The sequence below is a fragment of the Scophthalmus maximus genome, chromosome 5 (assembly GCF_022379125.1).
Source record: "Scophthalmus maximus strain ysfricsl-2021 chromosome 5, ASM2237912v1, whole genome shotgun sequence".
Lineage (NCBI taxonomy): Eukaryota > Metazoa > Chordata > Actinopteri > Pleuronectiformes > Scophthalmidae > Scophthalmus > Scophthalmus maximus.
Window position 1 is genome coordinate 5,016,544 of NC_061519.1, and position 12,998 is coordinate 5,029,541.

Consider the following 12,998-nt stretch of genomic DNA (forward strand, 5'->3'; position numbering starts at 1 on the left):
CACACACACACACACGCACGCACACGCACGCACGCTTTTTGGTTTCCAGAATTATCAACACTGCAGGGTGAAGTGCTGTGGCCAACTCTTTCCTACACTTACGAAACGCTGCGCAGCGTCCCAAATCCACTTGGCTGTGGCTTCCGATGGCACGGAGCCATCCCGCTGCTCACCACTGGACAACTGGCTGCTTCAAAGACAGGAAGAGCTGGATCAAGACACTTTATCACCTCCTGCCTATGAAATATTGATTTTTGTAGCCTCAGGGCTTTTAACTTGTGTCTGGCAGATATTTATTTCTCGGAGGACGTTAGCGGGGGGCATATTGTGAGCTTGCTTCATTTGCCAGGGTGCAATAATTCAATGTAAGTTTTTTTTCAGGCTATTGAGAGAGGCTGATATATTGGTGTCAGTGATATAGTGGTCCACATGCCCTTCAGCTCTAATAACTTCTAGCATGCTTACGTTAACAGCTCGCTCATAAAGTGCTTATATTACACGTTATATAACCAGTTAATTTGCCCATATTCATTCTGCTGTATTTCACGTCATCTTTGTCACCTGCAATATAGCGGGGAAACTATAAAGGTGGTGAGCTCACAGCTCCAGCTGGTGATTAACGTCAGGCAAACACACGCCCATAGAAACACTAATGATTACACCCACGGGGAAGCAGCAAATTATTAATTTGAGACAATTAAAAGACTATATGTAGGGTCTATATCAAAATGATTTTACTTAACAGCCTGTCTCGGGGTGTGAACTTACCTCACCAGCTTTATTCTCTTTTCACTACTTACACAGCAATTACTAAAAAAAAAGGAAAAATCGTCCGAAACCACTTGTCCCCCAAATTTATCAATTTCACACAGGAAATATCTTCTAACAATTTTGCTTTCTCACATATTTGGACAACAGATCGCAGTAGATTGTTTGCTACTGCATGATTCAAATCCCCACAGCAGCTACAAAAGGATTCGGACCCCGTCTGGGACAACGCTAATGTAAGTGGTGCTTTTACAATAATTTCGCCCGAATATTTAAGTCAGACATCAACCGCGTTCTTTATTTACAAATTCGGTAGCAAAATTCATTTTTAATTGAACTTTTATGTCAATAGCACCTCAAATATTCACTTGATTGAGTACCCTGCAGTATAGTCCTTCACTGGTGCACTGCAGAGCCTGTGCCCCGGATTGGTGCCGTTTTCCCTTGAACGCACACAGCGGAGGTCGACCTGACAGAAGTCCACTGCTGCACTTGTGTAGGTGTGTGTGTGTGTGTGTGTGTTACAGTGGGAGTGATTTAATATGAGTGGAAAGGTAAACGACGGGGTTGCAGAGGAAGCTTTTGAGCGAGTGGATGCCTATAGCTGCTGCAGTGGCACTTTTTGGCTGTGCGGTGCTTGAGTCAGGCGTTTAGCAGCAGCTTTATTATCCACAGTTTGTTCCGTATACAAGCAGCTCGGCGGGTGTAAGTCACAGGTAAACTTGTAAAGTCCTGGCTGTTACATAATTCATCAGGGCAACGGCACAGCTAGACTCTGTTTTCCTTCAGCACTGATAAACAGCGTTCCATATGTGAGATCTGCTGGTATTTTGGTAGAAACACAGCCTGTTTGTCTGGGTATGGTGGCCCCAGTTTAATCAGCCATGTGGTAAAACAGTCACACTGGATTGTGCTTTTCTCTATGATTTTCACCCGGCACATACCTGAACTGAAGCACTGGGGAATCTACATATATACATACATATATATTTTTTCCACGGCTTTTACAGTGCACAGTGAGAAATGATGGCCTCCATTATGCAAGCGTCGGGCATACAGTGCAGTTCTGCGCGCAGCTGTTCACAGGGAGCAGTGTTGGTGGGCGGGTCAAAGTGATGCAAATGCCTCACTTCGTAGGATTGCGGGAAACTAAAGTTTGGAGAGTTAACTGTTGTCATTGAGCCAGCAGTTTTTGTACAGCCAGAGTCTTTTTCTTTTTTTTAACACAGCAGCCACATATTACATCACTTCCATTGAAATGATGAGGGTGGATGGAGGTTTTGACCTTTTAACACCATCTGTTCTGCCTGAGGAACATTTGGACTGTGTTCCACTTTACTGACTGCGAGCACTATGAAACATGTAATATACAGTAGCCTATCTAATGGGCAACGTCAAGGGAAAAAAAGGAATTAATGGGGTACTCCCATGAAACGAGGGCGTAATATGTAGAAAATATTACCTCAATTATTGGACAGTCTTGAAGCAGTATAACCTCTCATTTTTTGCCACTTGGAGCAACCTGTTGACAACATTGATGTATTGTTACCTCATTAAGTTCCAATAGTGAACATTTTTGCAAACAACTTTCCATTTTATACAACCAGCAGAGATGGAGCAACATTAGCATTCATATGGAGTCAAATTTCCGGCCACGCAGTGAACGCACATTAAATATTCAGTCTCTCTTTTGGCTCTCTTTTGGTCTCCACCAACTCCTGGCAAAAAAAGATATCAAGTTGTTTAATATTTGGGGGTGGATATGAAGCGTAAGGCACGTATCAGAACGTTTCCCTGATATCCTGGAATTAAGGTGAATGGGAGCAGTGAGACTGAACCAAAGCAACGAGCTGAAAGAGTTGACCACGTGATAGCAGAATGGACATTCTGAATATTAAGGCCAGCCTTACTGATGCTGTTTAGGCTGGTTGCTGTTTCAAGGCCAGCATGTGGTGAGTGACAAGGACAGATCGGATATACGATCATCAGAAGCTCAGAACACTGAGTCTCGCTTCTCATCAGCTATTGAGTGTTTTCGTCTCAAAATTCAATTAATGACTTCCACACACTGCAGGAACTGCAGATCATTGATCGAAATGGAACGGTTTCAAATACACCCTGACTGGACTGCATACACAAGTAGCTTTAAAGCACTGATCATTATTTTTAAATGATCAATTGGGTTACCCACAGAGATGAACCAATAAAGAAATGTCATTTGACTTTGCAGTTTCCCTACAGCTCTAGAGGACATTGGCTTCTTGTAAGCTGTTTTCCGTGGCGAGTCATTTACAGTTCGCAAGTTCAAGTTTGCAGAAAACCTCAATAAAAGTTGTTTATCAGGCTGATATGCTTACGTTTAGCTAATTAAGCTAACGTGGCATCCGTCGACCTGTAACCCCTCATTTTAATAATCAAAACCAGATTTCCAAATGTTGAAATTCACATTATGAAAATGACGATGATGAAAGAAAATGTTGTTACCTCTTACTTGACAGTATGTTCATCACGGCAACATACAAGCCACAACGAAACAGTGTATGTCAGCTGGTTTAAAATAATTTTCCTTCAAATTCTTAAATATATGCATGTATCTTTCATTATCTAGTGATGAAAAACACAACACAGCATTGTAGTTGTATTGTGCAAAGCCAAATGTAATACAATTCAATTCTGACATGTGACCATTTGAATAATTTTACTTAAACTAATAACATTGAGTCAAATCCGCAATGGGGATAACGAATGGCCGGTTGTCTGTGAATGTTAGAGATGACTTGTCATTTTATCAAAACAAATAATATAACATCACGTGAAAACCTCAAAAGGTGATAACAGTAGCTAATGGCCAGTCTGTTAATGCCCCAAACTGTTTTTAACAATCTGATGAATAAGATGTTTCATTCATTAATTTGTGGCTTAAAGCACCACAGTGCAGCTCACAGCTTTCCAAAAGACCACTGGTGACTGATACGTCCAGGTTAGTGGACCCGAATCAGAGGTCCATGTGTAGGAGTCAGCGGTAAAGCTTTTAAAATTGACAGACCAATGATGGGCTTGTGTTCATTTTGTCCAAGTTTGTCCTGGAAAAGACTTAAATAAATATTTCATTCATGTACTTGTTAAAATTCAAATTCATCTGCTTTCCTTAATCTACTTCACTTGTCAAACTGAATGACACGTGAATATTTCAACTGACAGAATGTGGCATCCAGAACTATATTCAAGTTTTCTCAAGCAAGTCACATGAAGCTCCAAACACAGCTGATATTTCTGAGCTGACCTTTAAAACCCTGTTTACATTACAACCAATTAAAATGTAAATTTGAAAAAAAGTAGAAAAGAAAAAAAGCCTCAATAGCTGATAAATGATAAAGTTTCCAGAGTGAGCTGAGTGTGACACGATATAAAGCTCACAGGCACATGTGGCTCAGTCAGTGTGGCCCAAAGCCCACTCAGTCGTCACTTGTATTGAACCAACTCGGTAATTATGGAGCATTTTGTGGACAATGTTTTCATTCCCGCACATCAATTTTCCAATAAACCCGAGTTGGGTTTGCGGGGGAATTTAATCAGTGTCAAAAGGGAAAAATAAAACTGGCCTGTTAGGTAAGGAAACCTGTGGGTGGTAATTGTTACGGACCGTGATTCTATCACTTACAGGGGCTGAGGTGGAGAAACATTGCATACAGCAAACATTTAGAAAGACATGGTTATAGTGTTACTTTACTAATTATTTGGACTAATGTAATCAGAGTACTTTTAAATGACACATTTTCCAGTAATGATCATTTACATGAAGACAAACGCCTTAATGTATTTGTGAAAAAGCAACATGCTGTAAAGCTTTCAGTCATACAGATCGTATGGACCCATAATGCAAGACTTCATGGACTAATGCAATAGATCTTTTACTGAGACCTCGCCAGAAACACTGCTCATTCACTTAGCATCTACTGTTATGACTGACAATTATTATTAAAGCTAAAGGGAGCAGTAAAAAAATAACATGGAGAAAGAAATTGGATTATATTGAAATCATTTAACTAACAAACTATACATGTAACCAAACATGCACATATGTCCTGTTCCCTGTTCCCTCATCAGCTCTCCAGTTTCCATACCAGTCCATTCCACTTGCTGTCTGCCAGACTGACTTTATCTTCCCAGTGCTCTGTTCTTTGCATTGCCTCTTTTGCTCCTGACCATCTTTTTTGACTTTTTGTTTTGGTTTTTCTCGCCTCAGCCTTTATACTTTGTCTGCTTGGCTTTTTCTATCCTCGGTTTTTTTTTCCCTCTCTCTCTAAAGTAAAGTCTCTTTTACACTCGCCTCCAGAGTCGTGCTCTCTGGCCTTTTTCAGAGAATTTAAAAGCTCAATCAACCACTGTGGGGAAATTGTCATGATGTCCAGTGAATAGCCATGTATTCGCCAATAGTGCTAGAACTCATCATCATGTGAACTTGTCTAGTGGTGACTAAAACACTGTTGGGAAAGTGTCTTATGATGAGGTGTTCTAAGCCATTCAACAGATTTCCAAAATGAGGTTTTAAGGTCACAGAACCAAAGAATACAATAAACTACCTTCGTTTTTCCACTTGCAAATTTGACATTTCAAAATACGTCATCTTTGAGGTTATTTCCCGATGTATCTGTAACAATGCTACAATAATTCTATCAATATTCTTTCAATCTGCATCATCATTGAGAAAACTGAGGCGCTGCCCAGGCTATTGTGTTTGTGTCTCTTTTCAGACATGGCACAGTGCTGTCCAAAGATCTCTTCTCCTTTCTGCAGCGTCCCACTGTGTGCTCTCCGTTGCATGCAGATCCACATCAAGTACGGGCCAGCTCTCATGACGAGTGTCCGTGCACAATGTCCCCGAAGAACATTTCACTTGAAAATACTGGCCACTTCAAGGGCCATTTTTCAGTTGGTGTGTGTAATGGACACAGAGACGCAGGTTTCGCCACCTCGTATATCAGGCAGAGCAGCATGGGCACCGCAGTCTGTCCTAACATCGCAGGACTACACAGCGACTGATCACTGTTAATGGAGTTTAATGACACGACGCCCACTCAGCAGAGTGCATTCTTCTGGTGGCAGCGAAGGGAAACAGACTTGAGGGGGTAATATCTGGCCGGGAACATGCCGTGGAATTTCTGCAGAATGGATAAAATCCTACATTACTAACTCAAAATGTATTTTACTAGAGGTGGCAGCATTTTTTAGTTTGCAATGTGTGGTAACCACCCGACTGTGCACCCGAAATTTAATAGAGCAAATTGTTTAAAGGGGGCATTTAGTACTGCACTTCCATAAAGCTGAGGGGATTGTAAGAAACAGATTAAAAAAAAAAAAAAAAAATCAATAATCATCTACGCAGCAGAGGCCAAAACATCCTCTAAGCTCCGAAAACTCTGGATCCCATTTCCCATAATGCAACTCAGTAGCATCTTTCATTCGACCTTCCCTACACCCGATAGATGCATTTAACTCCACTTCCCCAATTTAAAACATAGGTTTTCTGTCAAATATTTAAAGTTTTAATCTTAGTTTGTTTTCTGAGGCCGAGTGCTACTCCATAACAGGACAGGTGAAATTGAAGACACAATCAGTTTATCTTATGAATGGCCTCGGTGAATTTTGACTCTGATCGAGTCAGCTGTGCTCAAGGGGGCAGATGATGAGAACTAAGTAGTGAGCAATGCAAAAAAACAAAAAACTGGGCCCTATTTTAACCAGCCTAAAGATGTTTGGCAAAATTTTTGATTCTGCACGGAGAAGACAAACAGAAGGGTTACATGGAACTGCCATAATGCAAGCTCAGTATTCAGGTCAGACAGTTTATGATGAACAGTTTGCTGACAGAGCGTGTTCTCTGTACCTTCGGTTATGTGAAGATCTGAACTGTCGCGGTCAAAGTCTTGTGCGTGTGACATAAATATTCCTGCCGTCTTTTTATAATCCCAGTTTTAAATAGGTTGGGATAGGCGCAACAGTTGCCGTTTGTGCAGCTGGTAGAAAACTGCTTTGAGGCACGTAGACACAATTTATGCACGTTCTCGACTTTCACGTGTATTAATGGGATTGGCGCGACTCAAAAGTCCATAAATCCGCCCCGGAGTTCACAGCTAATGGTGAGGCCACGGTACACTTCTGCTGAATCATGTGGGACCGACTCAAGCATGTGTTATCTGTTTCAGTGAGATCTACAGCTGCCTACATTTTCTGGTTATATTCCTCAAAGCATAATGGGAACACTACTGAAAAAAGAAATCGTAAATATGAACAAGATAAGGAACAGGAGTGACAAAAGCACTTGCGTATCCAAAATGGACTTTTTGGTTTTAAAAAGTCGGCACATACTTTGACAGAACAATGGATCAGAAGCTCACATTGACATATTCTTATATTCTACGAACAGTGACATCAATAATAATGCTGATAATGATCATCATCATTATTATTATAGTTTATGTCCTTTCCCTAGGGCAAACAGAAGCTCTGCAGGTGCGGACCAGAAGTCATTAGGGAGCACTGCAGGTGAAGGTAAAAACATGAGTTCAGGGGCCTAATCAGACCATAATAACTGCGAACACTCTATGAGCTGTGGCATTGAAATAACTATGCAGTGATAAATAGCTGCTGATGGTGCGTTCATGCTCTCAAGTACAACCCACAATCCCAGTTGCCCCCCCTGGAGAGTAGCATGTAGCACATGCATAATATGCTACATGGTGGTAAAATGCTTCTCTCTGATATTTTACATTGGGTACTATTCATTTAAATCAATTAAGTATATATTTTTATAATAGTTAAATAGTATAGTTAGGTTTAAGTGTCACATGGTTGAAGGAGCAGGACCCAAATGAAAGTAAGAAGGGGAAAAAAAGAGTATTTAATAACTAAGGTAACAAAAAACAGACTTAAATAAACAAAAAATCCATTTCTCCAAACCTCAAATCCAAAACTCCAAAAAACACTACAACTGCATGATAAAATTCCTGAAATGCGGTTATGGCTTTTGGTTTTGGTGACCACCCCGAGATTTTCAGTCATCCCTTCTGCCCCCCCCTGTGAAAAATGACTGGGAACAAAAGGGATTTAATAAAAGGGAGAACAAAAAGATACTTACAGTCCCCTGGGGGGGGGGGGGGGAAAGGACACAATCCAACAAAAGTAATCCACTTGGAAAAAAAAAGCACTGGGAATCAAAAGCAGTAAACAACACGGGCGACACACACCAGACGAACTGACAGAGACACAGGAAGCACAGATACACAAGGTGGGCGGGGCTAATTAAACACAGGTGAAACACATTAGGAACAGGTGCAGTTAATCACAGGGGCCGGAGACACAACAAAAACAAGACGGGGGGGGGGGGAAAGGAAGTGAAGAGACGAGGAAAGGGACTACAAAGTAAAACAGGAAATAGCCACAAGAGAAAGATACAGAATACAAACACAAAGTAACAAAACAAAGTCCACGAGGCGAAACGGCATGATGTTCATTTTGTAAATTAAAGTGAAATAGTTGATAAAGCACAGTATGCGTTGGGGTGTGTGGATAGCGATTGACAGCTACTACCCTCCAATAGGGGCACGGCTGCAGGTGTAGGTGGATGAGCCCTCAGTCAGGCCCACCCCCTGCTCAAAAGCAGGAGGCAACTTTAAATATGCAGCATTATTCAGATGTTAAAAAGTCACGGAGAACGAACAAACATTGAAACACGCAAAGACATCGGCGAAGCACAAGCGACAGCAAGGACGGCCTCATCTTTTGTCACAGTGGAATACTGATGGGGGACATGTCGTCTTGGCTGTGAACCTCAGCTGGCCCCGGCCTCGGCTCTGCTCCAACTGCCATCCACGCCCCCCCCCCCCCCCCCCGCCCCAGAAGCAAACGGGGGCAACCATGGCAGCAAGGCAGCCGAGACGAAGGGGCCGCTTCATGCATCTCAATGCAAACCAGGCGCATCGGGCTTGTCAGCCTGGAGAGCCATCTCTCTTCCCCGGCTGACACCCGAGCAACCCAGCCAGTTCAACACTCGTCAGCATTTATTTTCATAAGCGGAGGAGCGGTGAGCTGTCAGAGCCCCAACACCACTTCCCCCTCGGTGTGTGCAGCTCACACGCGGGACACAAGAAGTTGTGAAGAAAATGTGTCACCTTTATTGTCTTGGCAAACCACACACACACACACACACACACACACACACACACACACACACACACACACACACACACACACAGACATGCACACGCATGCACCCACAGCTTTCAGCTTTGGAACCTTTAACATAAAAGGCTTCAAATATCAGATGTTCACCTCAGTCATCCACAGACGGAGGATTAACAGTTTTAAAAACTCCTGATCCCCAAGGAGATGGCTGACTTTCAGTCCTCTATCAGCCCTGGCGCAGCTCAGCAGAAGGAGGTTAGGCCAAATCTTTCACCTGCCGGGGTAGTTTCTTTATTTTCACCCTTTTTTTCCCCCCACTGCACTTCCACGGGTTTAATCGCGGTATGAGATGGTACTTTGAGCTGGGGCTGTTCTCATCAGCACCAAGCTATTACACATGCCCCAAGGGGTGCCGATAAAAACACACGATGAGAATGAACTGTGCAGCGCCAGGTGATGGCGGGGGAGGCTACAGCGGGACCCATATTAAACAGAAGCGGGCCACGGTGCAATGGAGGGGGAATACAGATCAACTCCCGCACAGGCACACGACACCCACACAAACAGCAGCGAGCAGACAGCTCCCTGGTTCCGGACGGGGACACTGGGCTTTGTCAGTCCACTGACCTGTGAAAGGAACCGACCCCCATTTCCCTCGCCCCATTACAGTGGCCAGCCAGGTTGATCGAATAGCATGACTAAAAATATCAGTCCCTGGTGGTGGTGTGTGTGTGTGTGTGTGTGTGTGTGTGTGTGTGTGTGTGTGTGTGTGTGTGTGTGTGTGGGTGTGTGTGTGTGTGGGTGTGCGTGTGTAGTGAGGCTATTCATATACAACACCAATGTATCTGCATTTATCCTCCTATTTTATCACCCACACGCCAGTTTTGTTTTTTGTTTTTATTTTGTTCATACAAATGTATCTATTTATTCTTAGTCATTTCTGTTTTTTGTTTTTGTCATTGTTTGTCTGCTCTACGTGCCTTACCTTAATTACCCCCTGGGGTTAAATAAAGTTCTCTTGAATCTTGGATCTTGAATCACAGATTTGAATAACAGCATATTAGTCATTTTACCTTGCAAAAAATTGGCCGCTCATCATTCAACAGGTATAAATAACTGGAGAATGGTCATAGCCCCATTTTTACCTCTGCCAGTGGTTCACAGTCTCTCCAAATGTATTATTGAGCATGACTTGAGTCAGAGACACGAAAACTGTTTTCTGTATTTCGAGGTTTTCTAAATACTGTTTGACAAACAAGAATAAAAACTAAACAATCACTAAATCAAAATGAAAGCAGGAAAAATGGCAACAAAGGACGAGTCCTTTATTCACAATGAGGAGACCAGGAAAGTTGATAAAGCCCCTAATAATTAGGTTATAGTTTATTAGGCTTTATGTTCTGATCTGGGCTAATATGTGATTTAAATTTGCTGTACTGTATTCATTACGTTGCTATTGCAAGTTACACTTGCAAGGTAAAAGTTGACCCCCTGAGAAAAACCACCGGTGTGGTAAGAGCTACCTGAAATGACAGAGACCATACTCACGGAGCGTTGACTTTGGGCGCAGCAGCCGGTGGTGTGGTGGCGAATGAGTCGAGCGTTCCAATTATCCGTTTTTATTCTGTCACATTCTGTATGAAAGAGCACATCCCATTAAAAAAACCCAGCACCAAAGTTTCACTGAAGTACTCTGGATTGGATTTAAAAAGATATATATATTTTTTGTTTACCACAGCCCCACTTTATGATCTGATCTCAAACCTCACACATCCCGTCGGGGCGTCAGGCAGTAGATCATGCCGTTTCCATCATTTCACGCCTCTCGCCTCCGTCAAATGACTGACGCCTGCTCTGACGGATGCACCTGTCCTGCTCTGGCTGCGACATGCTAGAAAGTCTGTGGGACTTTATAAAAAAACGTGGAAGAAGAGAGAGGGCTGCACGGTGGCGTAGTGGTTTAGCACTTTCGCCTCACAGCAAGAAGGTTCTGGGCTCCAATCCCGGTTCAAACCAACCAGGGCCTTTCTGTGTGGAGTTTGCATGTTCTCCCCGTGTGTGCGTGGGTTCTCTCTGGGTTCTCCGGCTTCCTCCCACAGTCCAAAGACATGCAGAATGGGGTTAGATTAATTGGAGACTCTAAATTGACCGTAGGTGTGAATGTGAGAGTGAATGTCCGTCTCTTGTATGTGGCCCTGCGATAGGCTGGCGACCTGTCCAGGGTGAACCCCGCCTCTCACCCAATGTCAGCTGGGATTGGCTCCAGCCCCCCCGCGACCCTTAAATGGATAAAGCGGTAGACCATGGATGGACGGAATAAGAGAGAATTACGAGGCAAAGAAGAAGAAAACAGTAAGACCCTTCCTCCTGTCCTTTTTTCATATGAAGAAGGAGAAAAAAGGTTGGAGGAAGAAAGCTGCGGTGCTGATGCATCCACGAAGAGAGCTAGACGTCGCTGCTTTGAGTCATCATTTCATTTGTGAGGCTTCGTGATTTCTGCATGCAGAGATAAAAAGAAACAGGGAAAGGTGTCTGGGGGAAATGACAACACAGAACCAGTGTTCCTGGTGACTTTTGAGATCACAGACCGAGCTGTCTCCAGAACACTGCACTCTTTCCTGCAGTGCATGCTCCTTGCTTGTTGGCGCCAGCTGCTCCGTCCGTCCGTACAGTCGGCACCGCGGCGGCAAATGAACACAGGCCGCACAAACAGTGTTGTGGTCAGACCTGTGCAGACTGAGGGCGGCCGATACGCTTCAGTCCGAACCGATCCCGGGAGAAAACCATGTTACCGTCAGCCGGTGGTAAACTTTCGCCGTGCCCCGTGTGTGATCGACCTTAATGAGCCGTCCTCCACACGGCTGCAGATCAGAAGTTCAACTAGTAGCAGTAGCTTCCTCAGTCAGTCGGCCCACCGCAAGCCTGGAATATCTCAACAACTGTCGGGTGGATCGCCGTGCAGTTTTTGAACTGACATTCATGTTCCCCAGGGGAACTATCCATTTTGCCCAATGCTTCTTTTTATGGCCAAGTACCAGTTACCGCAATGGCATTTTCATCAGCCTCAGTGTTTTGAGCGTTGAGCAAATGTAAAGATGCAAACGCACGATAAACTAGGATGGTGTTGAACAACCGGATATTAGCATGATCACACGACTGCAAAGGGCTAACACTAATATTTCTTTTTATTAATTTACCGCTTGTATTTCTTGCAAGTTAGAACTGCCACTTGTATTTTATTGCCTAGCATTTCCATTGTATATTTCCCTGCTATTCAATATATCCAGTATCCACCTAGTCTTTTTTTCTGTGGGCCTACTATACTATTTGCTGTTTCAATGTCCCACTCTTCAATCAACAAGAATCAATAAAGTTCCATTTACACAGCAAATTATTTGATTCAGTTTTAACAAAGGTTTAGTCGTTTGACTCTGTTCATGCTTCGAACAGTCAAATTGAAATGGGTATATATTCTGTGAGCGACCAAGTAGCATGTTGTGCTTCTGCGCTTGATTACTTTGACTGTGACTATGACGCACATGTGAATTACAAAAAACACATGGTGTGTGAAACATTAACACCGACATTCATGCATACAGGACTCCTCCTGCCTTTTTTTCTTTCCAAACTGTCTTTAACATCAGAAACTCATTTTCTCTATCTCGTTACCATCTTAGCTTTCTCAAACCACGGCACTCACCAACTTTACTATACTTTAATTTCGAACTCCGCTCTACAGTTATAACATTTTATCCGCTGTGTTTAATGAGGAAAATAACTTGACTGTTTTCCAGAATGTACATCTTCCCTCCTCATCAATTTGTTTCTCCACTCGCGCATCAATTTCTGAATACGTTCTACCCGTGGGACTACGCTGCTCTCGCCCCCTCGTTCCTCGAAAAAATTTACAGTACATTCAGAATACTATCCGTCGACACAACAGCCGAGGCACGCTGCCTCTTCACGTCCGCGGGCTCTTTAAACTCTTCTTACACAGTGTGGGCTTCATTTACTCCGGTGTGCGTTCTTCCTGCAGCGCTTTGGCT